The 19,671-nt window shown below is 38.2% G+C and overlaps 1 protein-coding gene across 3 annotated transcripts in view; it reads left to right on the top strand.

The window, feature by feature from the left end:
- The window catches only part of FAM241A (family with sequence similarity 241 member A), a 275,269-nt gene that overhangs the window by 229,888 nt on the left and 25,710 nt on the right, over nucleotides 1-19,671 (top strand). For all 3 annotated transcript variants that reach the window (XR_010721483.1, XR_010721486.1, XM_066186229.1), the window contains one exon: nucleotides 11,061-11,149. The gene's annotated coding sequence lies outside the window, so the exon portion shown is untranslated. The remainder of the gene's footprint in view (nucleotides 1-11,060; nucleotides 11,150-19,671) is intronic.

The raw sequence follows: 19,671 nt of genomic DNA, 5'->3' as shown, positions 1-19,671 counted from the left end.
CAGTGAGAGTCAGACTGGCAGTTTAGTCAGGGTTTAGCTAGTGTCTGGTATTCAGACACCCCTGAACACAAACCCTTAATGCCAGGGAGCTCTGTAGCCGACTGGCACTTGAGCCAGACATACAGATGTGGAGTGCTTATCCTGCTGCAGATCACATGTCCAACCTTTGTCCAGCCTTTTCCAACCAGAAAGTAAGGGCTTAGATGGATGTAGAAATGATAACTATCTGCTTGTTTCATCCTGTCACATGGGATGGCCCGAATCACATCTATCATTCTCGAACAGTGGATTCACAGATTTCTTTTTTTTTCTTACTCCTGCAAGGGGTCATCCTTGTTGCTGAACAAGGCAGGAGATGTTGCAAACATATTCAGTACCCTAGACAGATGTTTAAAATGTAAGCCACTAGGTTTAATGAGGGGACAGTTAAAGGGCCTTTTCTAGCAGATACCAGGTCACTGAAACTTTTTTTTACCTTGCCTGAAGCAACATGATTTTGCATGGTCTTGCAAGACACCTTTTATGGCAAAGGTTGCATGTGACACAAGAGTTTCTGGAGATGAGTGCAGTGCCGCATTTGACCCACTGCAGTGATTTGATTGCAGTGGTCATGGAGGCTGAGTATGCCTCAAATGCTTGAAGGTATAGTTATCTTCTGTGTTATAATCCAAATTGATCTGCCAAAGTCATGAAATTGAGGTTGAGGTTCAGTGAGGCTTGCCAGAGCCTTTATCAGCTGCTGAGGAACAGAATTCCAGAGGGATTGATGGGAATTGGTGGGTCTTGATGTTTTCTCAGCATCAGATCCACATCCCTTTCAGGATAAGTGTTGCGCCATTATTGATACAGCTTTCACAAATTTAGAATATATTTGCACCCTTTTTTTTTTTTAACCTAAACTACAAGAGCTTTGGTCTGAAACACTTCAATGGCATGAGAAGCTGCCAAGAACTGGTGGCCTAGGGCACAAACAAGGATTATTAACCCATAGCTAATAGTCCCATTAGTTCCCAAGAAATGTCCAGTGATTAGTATTGCTTAGTTAATTTGTAGTAAACTGACAGGAAGTTTCTCCCAAGCATGTTACTTTCCAAACTGTATCCTTTGAAAACCTAATTCACATTATTCTTCAGATTTTTGACCTCCCATTCATTTTTCTCCTGCCATACAACAGATGAACTTCAGTCTAGCATGAATGATGACAAGTGTTCATCTAGCAGGAGTCCTCATCAGCATTGCTCTTACTTGTTTTGCCTTGAAAATAACATGTTTCAATAGAAATGAGAAAAATGCCTTTATCCTCATTTCTCTGTGAAACACAATTTATTTGGAGGATAAGCCTAGACCTGTTATGTTAATAATAAATCAATTATATTTATTCCAAACCTGGAAAGCAGGAAAATACCTTCTTCCCTTATTGCAAAATCCAGTAGGATATTCCCAGTAATTATGGCCTGTTTTGTACAAATCATAAGCTCATATCATAATCATTAGAACTACAACAGAGTATTTGTCTATCTTAGAATATTTGAAATGTCTGTTTCAATTGCAGTGAAGGTTTGGGCATTTATTTATTTTTGATAGCTAAAGTAAATCCTTTCATGAACCAGGTTTTCCCCTTTATATTCCTCATGTAGCCTTTTGAATTTAGTCAGATTTTACACGACATGAAGGAAGTGAGAAGGGAACTATGAGGTTAAGCCTGTAAAATACTATCTCTGCCCAGTACCATTGGCCATTGATTTGGCAGATAAGCACCCTGCAATATTGCTCCTTACACCTTTAGTCTGTAAATAGATTATGTCAGTCAAGCTGTCCCCACTGTTTGTTATTACTAGCACTTGAACCGTCCTATGTGTTTATCAGGTTCAGACCTCCTCAGTGTTAAGGAATGTACAAGGAGAGTGAAAAAAGCTGGAAATAAAGAAATATTCTTAATTCTGCTATATACATAAGGACCTGAGGTACAAAGTAAAGATAGGATACTTAATTGTCTTCATAATCCTTATTTTTTGCAGTAGGGTTTTTTGAGGGTGTTTTTTTGTACGTTCATTGGGTAGCATTGGTGTTTGGGGTTTTTTCAGGGAGTGAGGAGGGATTGGGGAATGGTATTTACAGTTCTGATCCCACCTGTTAAGCAGAGATTTTAGCTTATAGGAAAACAGGAAAAAATGATTGATGTACAATTTGTAGCTTGCACATACCATTCCCCAAGCATGTCTAAAAACTGGCTAGGTTCATGGTGGGCTTCTACACCCTTAAAGCAATTTACCTCATTTGATACTGAGGTACTGGGTTTAGCTCACAGTGTCTATCAGCTCATTGTGACTAACAGGGCCAGAGAATAAATTCTCCGCATCTTTTCTTACAGTTTAGTTGGCAAGATATCAAATAACTACACTTCTGCTTATGAGAGTGCACATTGCATTGTCAATGTCTAGAAGTCAAGCACCACAGATATCCCATTATCCTGTGTTCATTATTAAATAAGTGTCATGGACTCATTTCTCCAGTTCGTCTCAGACTCTGTGGAATGTAAGCATGATCTTATAGTCAGGCCCTGCTGCCCTTTCCACATTAAGTACTAAACTGTCAGAGTGAATGGAAACAGGTGTATGCAGAGAAAAAGAGATGGCTATATCTGAAAGAGTGATTTTGATTTTTGTAGCCATGGTTGAAATTACATCTGGCTGAGAAGTGCAATCAAAATTTTTCAGGCTCTTTTGTGCATCATCATGACTACTGACCATTGTGCCAGCAAGCATGTTACCAAAAGGGCATTTCTAAAATTCCCGCTTCATGACAATACCCATTTCAGCTGCATGTTATTTCTTTTTGAAGCCTCTGAAATATTCTGTCTTTGCTGTGTCAAAATTTCCTAATGAGTAGGTCAAAAGACCTTTATATTGCTTTCAATTCCCTAAAAATAGCTGACTAAAATCAATCCCAGTGAATTTATGTGTAATTGTCACTGCTGGAAGACAGGCACCTGAAATATCCCATCATTTCTCATGTACTGTGAGATTTGCTCTGCCTGGCTCAGGCTCTCCAGGTATAAAGTTCACTTCTTCCTATAGGCTGGTGCTATTATGGCATCATGCACAAATGCAGCTGCAGTTTGCATCAAAGTACAGGTATATTTAATTTTACAGGATATATAGCATAATGAAGAACTGAATCACTACAGATGGGTTAAATTCATTGTTCAATAGTCTTTTGTTATCATTTTGTGGGGAAAGGGGGACATCTGGTGGGAGGTCTAAAAAAAATTGGGCAATGTAATTTTCTATTTGCAGTATGATACAAATCCCTAGGGAATTTTTATATTCTGCATAACCTATAGACTTTGCAAAATTTCTAAGCAGGAGAATTGATTAATTATTTTGTATCAAACCCACAAACAACAGGATGTTTTGCAGTGTTGCATACTGCAAAGCCCTCACTTCCTTTTATCAAGTTCAAAAAGAAGTATAGCTAAGGCTGGATGAATGCCCAGTGCCCTCTTGTAATAAGATTTTCACAAAAGGTCTGGGAGAAAAGTGGTGGGATGAAGACTCATCCAGAAAAAGCACTTAATACTTTTTGCTCAGAGTTAGAAAATAAATACTAGGAATCCTCCAGCTTGCCTGAGTACATAAAAAAATAAGACTGTGGCATTATTAAGCCTTGAGTAGACATCTTCTAAAGGATTACAACCTGCTTAATCAACCTTTGGGAATGCAACAAGGCAGGAGGCAAAACATACAGTTATACTTCAGCATGACACTTAAATAAAGTGCAGCAGATTAAAGAAAGACATAAGAATGTGTCACATCCAGGTTTAAATGCCCAGTATGCTCGGGTCCATCAAGTAAATAATAACTAAAGATTGCATTCATTGATAAAGAAGAGGACAAATACAATTCTTTGTTGTTTTCATCTTCTCTGGTCCTTTCCTAGCAACAGTCGCTCTGGAATATGCAGCTTCGCTCCTTCTGCTGCCATTTCAGAGCTTCTGTTCCATTTTGTGAATGATCCCCTTCAGAAAACATCCTACAAGGAAGTGGCTCCAGGGTCACAGCAGCCCTGGAGAGCTTCAGTCTTGCTGTGTGAGAAGCAACGCTGGAAAATCATTCCCTGCACAGGTATTGTTGCACAGGGCCTTGAGGAAAAGACAGCCAGCATGATGTGAGACCTTGCCACAGCTGCTCACTTTGCCAGGCTTTCTTGCTTTATAGCCGAGCTATCTAACCCACTGCAAAGTGGGTGAATTTAATTTCCCAGGAATTCTGGGACAGACACATTTCTTTTCACCAAAGTCAGCACAAGGAATCTGTTGCAAGCTGAGAATTGAAATGAGTGTACTTTTTTTCCCCCTACTCCACTGCTATATTTCATTTCTTTGTCTAAATAATTTCATAGTCTGTGTCCCATGGCAGCACTGTTACAAATTCAGGGTTTTTAAAATATTTCACTGTTCTCACTAAAAGTTTTTCTGAGTGCATTCCAGATTTATCTACAGCCTTTAAAGTGCAGTAAGGGACTATCAGTGCATCTGATTTATGCTTGCATTTGTATTTAAGTTATCATTAGCATAAGGTATTAAATCAGATTATGATTAACTTGCTTTTGCAAAGCTAAAGCAGAACTTTCTAAGACCAAATGTAACTTACTACTCTCCAAAAAGTTATTTCCATATAAAGTATGTTTATTAAATGTGCTGAACTGTTATGTAGTTTCTTTAAATTTATGAAAATGCTCAGAAACTGCTTGGCAAGAATACTTGAAATGACAATATACATCATAAATGTCTTTCATAGTATATAAAGAAGAGCATGCATAAAGAACAACTAAAAACATTAAGCATGTTCACTTATGCTCTGAGTATAATATAAGCCAAGCTAACCTCATTTTATATGAGGCCCTTTTTTACTCAAATATATCACTAAGCTTTATTTTATCTGTTGCATTTTCATTATTTTTGGCCAAATCCGAAGTGTGAGCATTCAGGCTTCTAAGCCGCCTGATAGAGAGGAATTTAAGAATGGAACAATGTTCAGAACTGATGGATACATAGCTTATTTCAAAAGATGGGCTCCTGAGCTAGCACAATGAGCAATGCTAATGTTGTGATCCTGTCTGGAATGCACATTGCAATTGTATGGACTTTCACTGCAAGCAAATTTTCACTTCTCTCTTTCAAAAACAAGTGATGGCATAATTTGTTAATTTTGGCAAACACTCAGAGCAGTTTAGTTTTGAAACATGCTACAACTGGCAAGATAAGCCATTAGGAAAATTATTAGAGCTAAGTGCCCTTTTTACTGTCAAACAATGAAGAATATAATTTGTTGCACTAAATCTTCAATTCCCACTGGATCCCGTAGGGTTTTGTTTCAGTAATGCAAAGTCATTTTCAAAGGCACAGTCTCCCAGCCGATGGTGGACAACAAAGCAGCTCTGTGAAACACCATTACTCAACAGTCACTGCATTGATGACTCTTCATCAGTGCTGTGTGATAATGGTTGTGCAACTAACCTGTCCATTTCAAGATGTGCTCAAACTGCTATTCTGGATTTAAATGACCATTAATCAAAGAATAAAGTTTTAGCACTGAATCTGAACTCACTTTCACATTTGACGGGTGAAAAGGGAATGATGCCATTTTTGAGAAAATCTCAGTGAGATTGTTCTCCAGGGGAGAATACATTGGCTAAGCTGTATAACTACACTTTCAAGACTTGACCAGTTCAATTGCCTGTAATCATGGAGTTTTTTCATTCTTAGAAAGGTAGTTGAATTTCATCAGCAGCCTGGTATGTTCTTCTATGTCTATCCCATATTAGTCTAGTTGGATTTTCTACTTTTCTGTGGGACATTGAAATTATTTATGATTTGCTAGTGAAAAATACCAGCCTTGATGGAAAAATCATCTAGTATCTTGTGGCAGATCTGCCTTTCTGAGAGCCACAGTAGCTTCACATCCAGGGTAACTGTTTGCACTACCAGAGGCCAGCTGAAGGGTCAGCTAATGCTTGGTGAGGTGTGCAAATGGCATCATCCCTAAGGACTGGTGGGAGTTTCCTTATAGAGTCCAAAAATTAAAAGGTTTTCATGACTCTCCATTGTGTATGTGAATGTACGAATTTTCAAAATACCTTCAGATTATTTTTGTGGAAATTAATCTATCTGTAAACCTGTTCTTTGTCTTAATTGAGCAGTTTAAATTTTCCCAGACTGTTCCATGAAATAACAGGTGGTCGAGATGTAGTTGCATTAGGAAAAAAATAGGCCCCTTGTGGTAGTAGACTGCAGAAATCTCCAGCTCAAAAAATAAGTGATAAGTGTTTGCAATAGACAGTTTATGGATATAAAAGATATATTGTCAGTGATTTGGGTTAAAATGATACTAGAGTTAATGCTTACCTGTTGCACTTTGGGACACAAAAGAATGAAGAAGGCAGCAGGAAGGTCAGCAGGAAAGTTCTATCTTTAATTTTCTGGCTCCATCTATATATATAGCTTTTTCAGAAGGCAAAGGATTAGCTACATAGATTGCCACCTCTTTGACCTCGTTAGTGAAAACTACCATCAATCATATTTCTCCTCCCAGGGGAGAAATGTGTAAACAAAATAGATAATTCTAAAAATATACATTGTTTACTTGAAGCTGCGTGAGAACAAAATGCAAACACTGAAAAGCAGGCAAAGTTAGGGTGACACTTACCCACTCTTTTCTTAGGAACAGGGCAATAAAGAAGATATGTCTATTTTTTTAATTGAGATTATGAGTCAATTCTTGAAGCAACAAATCCAAACTCTGTTGAACTCTACAAGGAGAATCCATGCCAGATTATTTTTGGCCTGGATTCTTACGAACATCACACACAACTGGACCTTCTGTTGCAGACTGGCTGCCCAGTGTAAGGCTGTTGACAAATTACATGACCTGTGTGCAACATGCACACTGCTGGAGGTGTGCAATGCATGCATCCATACTTTTCTTTACTGACTCTGTGTAGGAGTCTTCCATCTTCCTGGAGAGTTAACTCTTTTTCTTTGGCTGCACAGAGGTAAAAGATACTCTGTGGGAGAATTCAAAAAAGGAAGCATTCATTTGAATTGAAAGCACAGACAGGAAAATACGTGACATCTACAGAACAAGAGTTTATTTCTAAAGGATTTGCTGATGAGATTTTAAGGAATAAATACAATGTACATTAGGTTTAGAAAAGGCTTTTCCCTAGATTACTATAAGAACATTATGCCATTGATTTCTGACACTGGATTTGTAAACTTAAAATGTAGTGTTGAATCAGTAAGCACAGCTTTCATGGAACTTAAAAATCATCTCATGCAGTAATTGTTTCAGCTGTGATTCTGACACCACCAGAAGTGTGGGAAGTGTGATTTCTGTTCTAATTGTATGATGATTTGACTGAACTTATATGTTTCAATGTGATTCCACAGAATTAATGAAGATGCACTAGAAGAAAATTCTTTTCTGGTCTAATTTTCAACTGGATATTTGTTTTCCTTTTTTTACCCAAAGGTAATTGTGAAATAGCTGTACTGGTTGCATCTACAAGTTTTCATGCTAATTTAACACCTGTATCATATTATGCACTCCTTGTTTTTTATAAGGAGGAGGAGAACTCAAATACCTTTGAGATAGTCCTATGGTCATCATTTGTCAAGAATTAGGATTTACACACCAGATTGTTTATGAAAGTGCTGGCAAAAGGGCTTGTGAAAACATCGCTGAAACTACTTCTTAAAGCTGGAATAGGTTTTTGCAAACAAGTCTGCTTAACACATTTTAAGCTCTCCTGCTTGGCAGACCAAAACCCTCCCTGCTTGGTCTTGATTCATTTTTTTCCATTTTAATGAAAAGAACAGTCATTTCCACATCTTTTCTGGAAGTAGCAATAACAATTCAATATTTTCAGTAATACTACCAGCAAAGGAGATGCAGGACTGATGTCCTGACACTGAAAACTCTCTTAAGATGTTTCTGTTTAGATAGTGCATAGTGAAAAGATAAGGTTCAAAGTCTGCACCCCAGCTCTTTCCCTGCATAGGAAAGCTAAACACTGTTCTTACTGGCCTGTTTCTCAGGCTTATCTCATATTGGAAGAATATATAGGAAAATATGCTGTTTATAATCTTGGAACTGATACAATGAAACAAAAGCCTGATGTTTCCTACTGTTGCCAAGTCTTCACAGTCAAGACAGGGTTGACTTTTGGTAAACCAGAACCTGATTTTTCATCATTTTTTTTAATATTTCTGTTTCTTTCATTTCTCCTTCCTATTCCTTCTCAGTTTCCTTTGGTCACTATAGAAACAGATACCAATCTATATTTCTACATATGTATATGAGCCAGCCAAGAAGGCCAGTGGTATTCTGGGGTGCCTTAGGAAGAGCATTGCCAGCAGATTGAGGGACATGATCCTGCCCCTCTGCTCAGCCCTGGTGAGGCACATCTGAAGTGCTGTGTCCAGCTCTGGGCTCTTCAGCACAAGAGGGACATGGAGCTCCTGGAGCAGGACCAACAGAGGCCAGCGGAAATGATGAGGAGACTGGAACATCTCTGTTATCGAGAAAGGCTGAGGGAGCTGGGCTTGTTCAGCCACAAGTAGAGATAGGGAAATCCCCTGAGAGGGGATTTCATCAGTGTGAATAAATATCTAAAGTGGGGGGTGCCAAGGAGATTGGTTTAGGCTCTTCTCAGTGGTGCTGAGCAACGGAAGGAGAGGCAACGGGCAGAAACTGATCCACAGGAAGTTCCACCTGAACATTAGGAAGAACTTCTTTACTGTGCAGGTGACTGAGCCCTGAAACAGGTTGCCCAGAAAGGTTGTGGAGTCTCCCTCACTGGAGATAGTCAAGAACCCTCTGAACACAATCCTGTGCCATGCGCTCTAGGATGACTGTGCTTGAGCAGGGTGGTTGGACTGGCTCAATTGTTGCCTCTTCCAAACTTAGCCATTCTGTGATCCTGTGATATGTGTTTAAGTCTATATATAAACATGTTTATGTATAAATAACCTTGCAAAATCATCAGTAACTGACATTCACTTCTCTGGATCAACTATGCTGACCATCAGGAATAAGAGTTGACCCATCAGGAATGAGAGAATCGCAAAGCATAAGAGAACTGACAGACTCTTTGAAGGCAAATCAGGCAAAGCAGATCATGTGCTCTTGCAGTACCAGCTTCCAGGATACAGGATACAGACAGAGAAGGTGTTGGAGTGCCTGGCCCTGCCTCAGGATGCCACCAATCCTCTGAATCATTCTGACTTGCCAGTACATTGTTAGGAAATATTTATATTTCAGTGGTGCACAACTCGAGATAAGGCACTATTGCACAAGGCTCTATGGCAAACTTAGCAATAGCACACAGACTGCTTAGAAAAGCTCACATCAATTTAGAGAGCCCTCAGGAAAATCACTCCTGTGACAGAAATTACTCATCCTCTGAACACCAAATGCTCCGTTAAGCTCTGAGATGTGCAGTAAGACACAGTAATCGCATTTTGCCCTGAAGCGTTTGGGAGTTAATAATTCTTGTACAGAAAATCCACCTCATTCAAATCTCAGAGGAGCTCACTGTCCACACAGCCATCAGATCAGTCCAGTTTTCATCTAGAGATGTTGCTTCAGAGGGACAGCAAGTATTTCATGCTGTATGCTAGAATGTAATTCTGCATCACTCACTCATAAGAAGATAATAATGAAAAGTGACTTAAGTGACTTAAGTTACAAGGACTACAACAGTGATGGATAATATTGGCCAATACAAACTGATAAGCCTGTGTGGGGTACAGAAGTGACACTCAGTAGCTCCAGCTTTGAGGGACACACTGCTTTCCATATACACAATGCTGGGTCCTATTTCTGACACTCCCAGCTGTCCCCCAAGAGAAACAGGACCAGGCACAAGCTGGGGGCTACTCAAATCTCCCACTGCTCTTGCTGTGAACAGGAAGCGCTTTCTCTCACATCCATGACCCTGTACAACCCTACTTGAAGGGAAATGAAAATCAAGCCTTCACTGGCCCTGTAGCTCAGTTCCTTCTCTTTCAAAATATTGTGAAGGTATATTTATTTAGTATTGTTTTAAAGTTCAGATGCCTTAGTGACAGAAGCTTTTGACACAAATATTTGGAAACTCTTCTTATGCAAACTTTTAAAACTTAACTTCTCTAGAGTACTCCAGGGGTCCAGACAGATTTATTTCCTCCACATATGCTTTCTTTCTCTCTTTCTCTGTTCATCTCCCCTTCCCATGTTCTGTAAAACGTATTAACTTCTTTATCCTGAAAGGTATTTACTTTCAACCTTTTCAAGAGATGGACCCTAAACTCCACATCTACATCACCTAGTCTGTGGAAGTGCAAATGTTGCTTGCTGCCTTGAACAGTTACAAAAAAATAATTTTTTTCCCCCTTTCAGTGACTCATTAGGAATTACTCTGTATTAAATATCTCCACCCACTGTCTTGCATGTTTTATCAATAGTTATAAATATCCTGAAATGGTACAAACCAATCAAATAAATACAGCGGCTTGCTGGCTCTTGACTGAGACAAAAAGACAACCATAATCAACCACTTTAGAGTAAAAGTAGGTTTATGCAACTGACTCTTGAATTTTCTTTCTAGGTATTTTGTAAAGAGGAGGAAATGCTTTTAACTCACACTGTCCCAGAGTCGTAATTACTGCACCACTTCTTTGGATTTCAATGGTGTTTTATGTCTCCATGCATCTAGTTCATAAATTCTCAGACCTTTTTTTCCCACTTTGGATACCTTTACCTCCTTTTGGAATGGGAGACCTCAGTACCATGGAAGTAAAAAATAAGCTGTTGCAGAAGAGACTGAAAGATTGATGAAGAACAGGAACTAATAAATTACATGGAGTGAGCATATCCTACACTTACTTCACATAATTCTTTAAAATTATTATGATGTAATGATTTTTTGTTCCATAAAGAGGGTTTTTGGCAAGAACTTGCCTAGTGAATACATCCTAGCATTAAATCTACACCCACTTTTTTTTTTTTTCCTGGCAGGTACTGGCAGAAAAAAAAGCCCTAAAGCTGGGAATACGTCTGCTGGAACTCACCACCACTGCGCCTTTAGTGAGTTCATCATCATTCAGGTAACCTTCATGCTGTCTAAAAACCCAGCCCCTGGGGAGCTGTGCTATTTGAGTTACTTTACTCAGGTGACTGTTTCAGAGCATTCACCTCAGTACCTTCATACCTTTCAAGCACAAAGCATTAGATTCTGACAAATACGGTAACCAAAGTAAATGATGTTGTACTTGAAAATAAAACAAAACTAACCATAGAAATATCAGAGGCAGGTACCAAAACTGATTTGTTTTCAGACATGGAGCAATCCATAATAACAAGTTAAACAGTTCATAATGCCCTAACAGGAACTGATTTGTGCTACAAATGATAAGCAAATAGCAGTGGAAACTAAGCCTCAATGGGCTTGTTATGTTCAGCTGTAATTTGTGTAACTCCATGATCATTCTCTCTGATTTCGGGAACAGTATCTCAGTTCCTCTGTCAATCATGCAAACAGGGGCTTTACATTGTTTGTGATTAAAGAAGCTTCACACATTGTGTCACAAATCTCACCTTTGAAGAAATTATGGATTGAAAGCCAGGCACAAAGGACCTCAGCTCCAGAGCACCAAACAGGAGGTTTACATTGAATTAAGGGTAGAAATGGTTTGGGCCCTTCCAGAAGCACCATCTGTTTCTACGGCTGGTCATTGTTTAGATTATTTATGACCATAATTTTAAATTTATCTGGTTAACCTTTGGATAGCCTCCTAAAATAACTATTGACTCTTTGAGTTTTCAAGGTAATATATAAGATGCAAGGGTTTAATGTTATTATTTTTTGGAAAGAACCACAAGCATTTTTATGCAATATATCAATGCCTACAAACCCAGGAAATAGCTATACTATCACACAGTAAAAAGAACTGCAGCATCACATATTTGTTGTTCATACCATGACCTATTCAGACTGAAATTTCTTCATGAGAAAAAACAAAGGACAGTGTTTTTTGTGTGTGTGTGAGACTCCATCTCCCCTACAGTATCCATCTTCATAGTTCAACAGAATACATGGGATAAAGTTCCTCCAAAAATAATAGAAAAGAAAAAGAAAATGGGTCTTGAGGACTCATGACTTGCATCAGATAAAAATGGATGAAAAGAGATGAAAAAAATCACTTACATATTAGTGTGTATGACCTCACCCTGAACTATTAGAGGTGCTGGGAGTCTTTCCATTTCCCTTGAGAGATCAGGTCCCATAATTCAAGAACGCTGTGGAAAAATAACAAATGTACAGAGTCCTGATCGGTTTGGCAAACATTGATCAAGGATGGTTCAAATTTAGGTTGAAAATAAGCTAATAGAAATCAGTATCTGTGGGAAAGGTTGTGTAAGACTGAGATAGGTTTCGTTGGAGTATAATTACAGTTTTTATGCTCACTAGGTTATGCATACCAATATATTGACTTCAGAATTAAAGAGCATCAACTTTCATGAATTTGTTTGTATTTAAAGGGCAGAACTCCAGCTAAATGAGAAAGTTCATAGAATTTATTCTTCAAAAAGGGTGAGCCCACAATCTAGTGTAGCTTTTGACTCCTCTCTGTGTAACATGCTAAAAACAAACCCTGAGATTAAAATACATTACTGTTTTACTTTGGACTTCATGGCTTATTTCCAGTCTTGGTCTAAAATTCACTTTACAGTACTGTGGATCCAAACAGCCTTGTACAAAATAAGGATAAGGCAACCCTTAATAAGGATATTGGCAACCCTTGAAAAAGTTAAAATATACTGCAAGCGAAAGTTAGTCTTTTCTTAGTAAAATAAGGATAAATTGAAAAGCTTTTTAGTCTTTCTAATAATGTACTGCATTCCTCTTCTCACCAGAGAAAACACTTAAATTATGAAAATCAAGAAAAAGGTTTTCTTCCTGATCATCTCCTTACATTCCCCCATCATTAAAAAAAATAATCAAGGAAGAGATTGCAATACAGCCCTACAATAAACAGTAGCCCCGGGTATTTTAGTAGGACCTATATTTACCTGGTAGAACAAAAGAATGAGAATCTCAATAAAACATGAATTCAGGACTCCCAGGTGGTATTGCCGAAAGATCAGATCGTTTCATTTGCGTGAAAAGCAGCCAAAATGCTGCATACCTATTCTTTTTGTTACTTATCCAAATTCACTTTGGCATATCTTTTAGTGAAGGCATTCAACCAACCACATTATCACGTGAGCTGCTGATGTCAAACACAGCAGCAAACCAGTATGACTAATTTTATTACAGCTTGTAGCTTCCTAAAATGCACTCAGTATTATACCCTGTGGTCATGGAATCATCCTCTTTATCATTCTAAACCTATAAAATTAATTTGTGATGTTAGACGCAGATTGAAATTTCCACATTCATCTGAAACACTCGCAAAAATGAAATTTAATTATTTCAATGTATACTAACACCTAATGAGAGGGAATAAAGAGTGAGCCAGGCTATCTTCAGTCATGCTTACTGATAGAACAAGAGGTGATAGGCACAGATTTAAAAAAAAAAAAATAAATAAAATAAACAAAAACAAAACAAAACAAAACAAAAAATCTAAGCACAAGGAAGTTTCTTTTTAGTCCAAAGTTGTCAAAAAATGGCACAAGTTGCCCAGAGGTGCTGAGGAGTCTCCATCATTGGAGATTCTCAGAACCAAGCTGGACATGGTCCTGCTTGACCAGGCATGGACTAGATGACCTCTAGAGGTGTCTTTCAACTTCAGCCATTCTGTGATTCTCTGAAAAGGAAGTCCTGCTATAATTAGTTCACCTATTTCAGCTCCAGTGAAATTCACAGCTCAGTGTGAAGAATTTGATGATATTGTAGTTTTTTATTCTAAATAAGATTCCTCAATGACTAAACTGTATTTGGTGAACCTTACTAATCACAAACTGATAAGGAGAGGGAAAATAGTCAGGGAAGGTGTGGTGTATACCCATTGTCCTTGTGGTTCATCAGTTTCAAATAATTAATTTGACCCACAGTTAAGTGAATCTTGTGAGCCATATTTTTGTTCAGTGTCTTGCTGATTTCATAAAGAAAGAGAGGAGTGTTTTCCAATATTTTCTAAGGTGCTGGCATGTGTTTTGAAGTTTGCTGCAAAATGAAAACAAAACTACCAGATATTATTACATGACTTAATCTTATACTGCTGCCTAGTGGCCAAGGTCTAAATGAGTCACAGTGAAACTACTACATTTCATAAATGGATAGGTACAGAGCAGTTGCGTATCTTAATATTATTTTCATCCATTTAAAAAATTGTGTTATGTCATGTCATGTCATGTCATATGTCATGTCATGTCATGTCATATCTTATATTATATTATATCATATCATATCATATCATATCATATTATATTATATTACATTATATTATTTCCATGCAATAACAGTGTTGCCAAATACAGTGAAGAGCAGGGAAATTCCCATGTTCAAGGACACTAATATTCATGTTGAGCATCACCAGGGATTGAGCACAATCTTACTGTGAACAGGATTTCCATTTTAACATAGTTACAGTTTGAGATAGAATTATCTAAAAAATTGATTGTAGTGAAGGACTTCATCCATGATATTTGAGATATCTATCAGTTGTCATTGTTAGGAAAAAAACATTCTTTGGGTAGACTGTATTACAAATGTCCCATGAAGAGTTTCTTCCACCTGCTTGGATAGCTCTTGTCCCAAACATTCATGGACTTGGCAGTGAATAGTTTTTTTGCTCTGTTGAACAGATTCACATACATTAAACCTTCAGGCATCTATTTCCCATTCACTGCTGCAATCTCTTTACCTGGCTAAGTTCACAAAATAAAGCCCATTAGTATATTGAGCTTGAACAAGTAAATCCTTCAGGAGTCCCAGGTTTTCCCATTTCCTCCAAATTCCATGCCATGGATCTTAGCAGCACTATACAACTTAGGAAAAATCAGGCTCTAGCAGAACCTTAGAGGAAACCAATAGTAGTAAAAACTATTTCTGCAGCTGACAATGACAACAGCTAGTTGGAGGAAAGGATTCCTCATCAGCAAAATGAGCTTCCAGGTGCTTGCACTTCATGGCCTGTTATTTTTTGCATTCTGTGTGCCTGTCACAGAAGCTGCTCCTGCTACAACTGTCAGCTCTCTTTGTGAGGGCAAGAGTTAACAGGGACAAGAAGGAATAGATTGACTATGACTATTGACTATGACATTGACTATGTCGGGGGGTGGGGGGGGGGGGGTATTAAGACAGTGCATCTATATGTAGAGCTAGATATATAGAGATAAATTTAAAATTAATTCCTTGATTTAGGTCTCTTCCCAAAAGGCTTCTTTAACTTGCTGGAAGAGGAATTTTAGCACACAAGGTTAGATGAGGACAGGAAAAAATGTCATTATGTCCACAAGGTGGCACTTGGGCACCGGGCTTCTACATTAAAAATCACGTGAAGGCAAAAGATAAATTTCAAGTAATGATTATATGAGCTGTAAGGTATTATTGAGTAAGGATTTCTCTGTTTGTGGAAATGTAATCTACCCAGTTCTCTTCTGGGGAGGTCATTTTTATCTTAAGTAAGGGAATGGAATTTCTGTCATTGACTTAAAAGGAAAGTGACCTGGCCTCAAATAAGTGGAAGTACCAGGGGAAAAAATATCTCTTTGCAGTGTTGCAGGACAGACTGTTTTTCTTCTCTCTGTTTTTTAGATGAGCTACATGAGTGATGGTGAGTGATTTGTATTTAATTCAACAGACAAGGGAAATGGAAGAGGTGACAACCTCAGTGGCACAAACTCAGAGTTTTGGACAATGAATGAGCCAAAAAAGCAGGACAATCCATCCTGCAAGAGCTTCCTGCACTGGTTTAAAACACCCAAGCATAGAATTTATAAACGTTTATTTTCACGCTGTTTTAAGCCAACACATACATTGCTTGATGTACCTTCTCCACCACACCAGCTGAGAGTTAGGCTGCAGATTTGTTTTAATATAAAGACATTTGTATGGTGTAAATGAGGAAAAAAATTATTTGTGATGAGGACAACATAGTTGGGAATTTGAAAACTGTACTTTTGCCAGTCATCTGTGCAACAAGTGTTGTTGAATGTTTTTTAAAAATATTTTATTCTATTCTGTGCATGATTAATATGAGTATATCTAGGTAAATGTCAGGTATGACAAGCAATATACTGATGGAAGATGAAACTCTTTATCCAGTGAAATCAATCCACCTCCTGTGTAGGCAGCCAGTGCACAGCAGAACCCCCAGCCAATACAGTCCTGGACAGACAACTTCAGATCTCACCACAAGACCCTCTCAGTTCTTTCCTTGCTTTCCACAGCAGCTGACAGTAATGACTTTCCCAAAAGCAATACAATGAGATCATAGAGAGGAGTTGCCAAGGCCTTTTTGCTAGGACAGGTCTGTGACACTGTTTCAGTTGCTAATTAAGGAATATTGTATTGATGACATGGAACTAGAGAAGAGCTTTTATTTCCTGACCAGCCAATCCACTTTTTAGCCATATATTTCTGTTCATTTTCTACCAAGGGTCATTTAGAACCATTTGTGTTTTGCTAGTCCATCTACTTTCCAGGCTTCTCAGACACCTCAGTATACTCATTTCTGTTTGCTAAAATAAGGGAACTTTCTGTCTCCTTGGTGCAATACATGTGCAACTACTCAGCATTTCCTCAACCCTGTCTAGTTTTCAACCCTGCTGAAAAGCTTGTAAGGGAACTGAAAAAGGACGAGTAATGATTATAAAAGCACTTACAAGAAAACAATATATGAAGTATCTATCTCTCCTTCTTAGAAAGAACAAAAGTATGAAACTCAATGCGTGAAACTCACTTAAATGCATGAAACTCACTCGTTTGTTTCTGTTAGGGAAAACTTTTTCCAGGGAATTTGTCTAAATTGGCTGTTCTAGAAAATGTAATTGTGTGCTAATCTACACCACGCAGGAAGAATCTGCCTGACTCTGTACCATCACTGGAAGCAGACACTGAAGTGGAAACAATAGGTTCAATTAGTTTGCAGGCATAGAAACAAGCAGGTCCAGTAATAAGGAATTCCCAGAAACACAGCAGCATCCTGGAATCATTCCTGATCTAAACATTTTGCTAGAGTTCTCATTATGAGTTTTAGCTGGGTTGTTAAATACAAATTCTATAATGAAAACTGCCACTCATCTTGCCCACAGACATAGGGTACTTCTCTTAAAATCTGCTCTGCCTGCAACACCTTGGAACCTCACAATGTTGTATTATTCTAATTATCCAGCCACACTGGAAAGTGTTTGAGGGTCTCTGCACAGATCAGATCTTCATTATACATCTCAGAGAAACTTCTTATGTCATATCTTTCCACAGAGGAACAATTTCTAACCTTCTCTTTGCTGTCATCTCCACCTCCCTTCATACCTCCCTCCCTGCTACTTCTACCCTACTTCTACTTCTCTCTCAACCCAGAATTAGTATTAGAAAGCTTTACAAAAGGAGTTAGAGGGGAAAATTTTTTGCCTCTACCAAATAAATTCCAAAAAGTACTACAAGATCAGTACTCTAAAACTGAGAATATGACTATACCTTATCACTGTTGCCACGGTAACCAAAACTAGGCCAGTCACTCTTTTTCTTTTCCCTCCATTTTTCAGCCTGTATTTCTGATACGCTAAAGAACTTGGTTCCTGAACCAAGGGGTCTGATTAACTGCAAAACACCAATCTCTGAACCATGAAAAAGAAAAGAAATTAAATAGTTGAGAGTTTTATGATTGTTTCTCCGATGAGGAAAGAGGGGGGAAAAAAGCCAGAGATGAGAATGTGCTCTTACAGAGAAAGGAGGAGAGGTGACAAGAGAATGAGGATGAGGCTAAGACATGGGCATACAGATACATTCTAAGGTGATGAGAAGCAGGCAGTCCTCTTCATGTTTTGAGAGCACTCCTAACGCCACTCACTGCTAGACTCTTGACTCAGGATCTCAGAGGAACCACACTACTAAGAAATCATAGACCAAATTTCTTGACATCCATTTCCAGGCATATATATTCCTCTTTCAAACCTCCTTTCAAAGAAAAGAGATCACTTGGTTACAACTGCAGTCCTGAAGCTGCTAATGACAATGCATTTTTCCATGACAAGACAAGGACTAAAAAAAAAAATTTAAGTATACATTTTTTACAAGACTAGAGGTGTATCAATGTTTTGCATCTGTAAGCGCAATACACCAGAAAGTTTCATAATTTCTATCATTTTTTCTGCCTTGATCAACAAAGGGTTTCTTATAGTGATAAGAAATTGATATTTGATTGATATTTTAAAGAATTCACAAAATTTTTCACAAAAAAATTGGTTTCACCAAAACCACTCACATGAATTCTCACACATATGCCATAGCGATTACTAAACAACTGCATAAACAATGATGACCATAGTCAAAATTCAGTGCAGCTTCTTAGCACACAACCTCATGATTTTATACTGTGGTTTGCAGAAGTGCCTCTCTATCAAGTTCATTAAGTTAAAACATCTCTCCTATGGCATAAAAAGGGGGGGGAAAGCCAATCAGATGGGAAGGATAGGGAATTCTAATTGAAAAAACTAATGATCACATAATTTGATGAGAGACTCAAAATTAAGAAAAAAAGCAGGAAAGGCATTGAATTGCACAAATATATTAATTTGAATGGAGTTTAGTTTAATATCACAGAACTTGAATTTCCTAATGTTGAAGAGCACAAGCTTTAATAAATAATATACTTAGGAACTGTTCAGCATTAACTTAAATTTTCTTAGAATTTCTGACATTTTCTCTCTAAAGGAATTTTTGCTTTACGCAATCAGGCTTTGCTGCTTTGGAGCAACACAGGTTCTCATTATTCTTTTGCTTGATCACACCTTCACTCATATGATAGTGATGAAACTGACTGGGAATTTCTAGTCACTGAGTTCAGGTTGAGGTTTCAGGTGTAGCATTGCAGGTAAACATTTCAAATGATCAGTGTCAAAGGGAATGTCACACCAGCCTTGTGTGACATATATAGCTTGTAGTGCCAGTTCTCCTCTCTAACAAACACACTCCAAACATTCACTTCAAGCCTCAAAGTGCTGTCTGTTTCCTACCACCCCCTGACTGCTATTGCTGCAGCCACGTGAAGCACCAGCCGCACATTTCATCCTGAAAGCTAGCTTTTGGGTTGTACTGGAACTGTGCTTAGGAGGAAGGGCTACTGGATGCTAAATTTGTCCAAGGAAGGTGATCCTTTGAACAAAACTTTGGATTCAAAACAGGCATGGGTTCAACAACTTGCCTCTTTTCTGACTAGGTGTCTCAATTTAATGAGCATCTCTCTCTTAGAATCACTGCCCTGAGTTTGTCTAAATTGGATGGATATTTGAGCATCTGTTAGATGAGCAGAGCTGGTCTGACGGGCTGGTCTCCATGAGATTGGTCTGGATTAAGCTGTTCTATATGACTGTTCCAGGATAACTGTCCAGAGTGAAAACCCCATTAAAAATAAATAAAATAGCTTTAGTCCAATACTATTGCATTCAGATATTTTTA

Source organism: Chamaea fasciata, unplaced genomic scaffold, assembly GCF_029207755.1.
Source record: "Chamaea fasciata isolate MVZ Bird 193981 ecotype frontalis unplaced genomic scaffold, bChaFas1.0.hap1 SCAF_6, whole genome shotgun sequence".
NCBI classification, from domain to species: domain Eukaryota; kingdom Metazoa; phylum Chordata; class Aves; order Passeriformes; family Sylviidae; genus Chamaea; species Chamaea fasciata.
The sequence above is the reverse complement of the archived record's forward strand: the minus strand, read 5'-3'. Positions and strand labels throughout refer to the sequence as shown.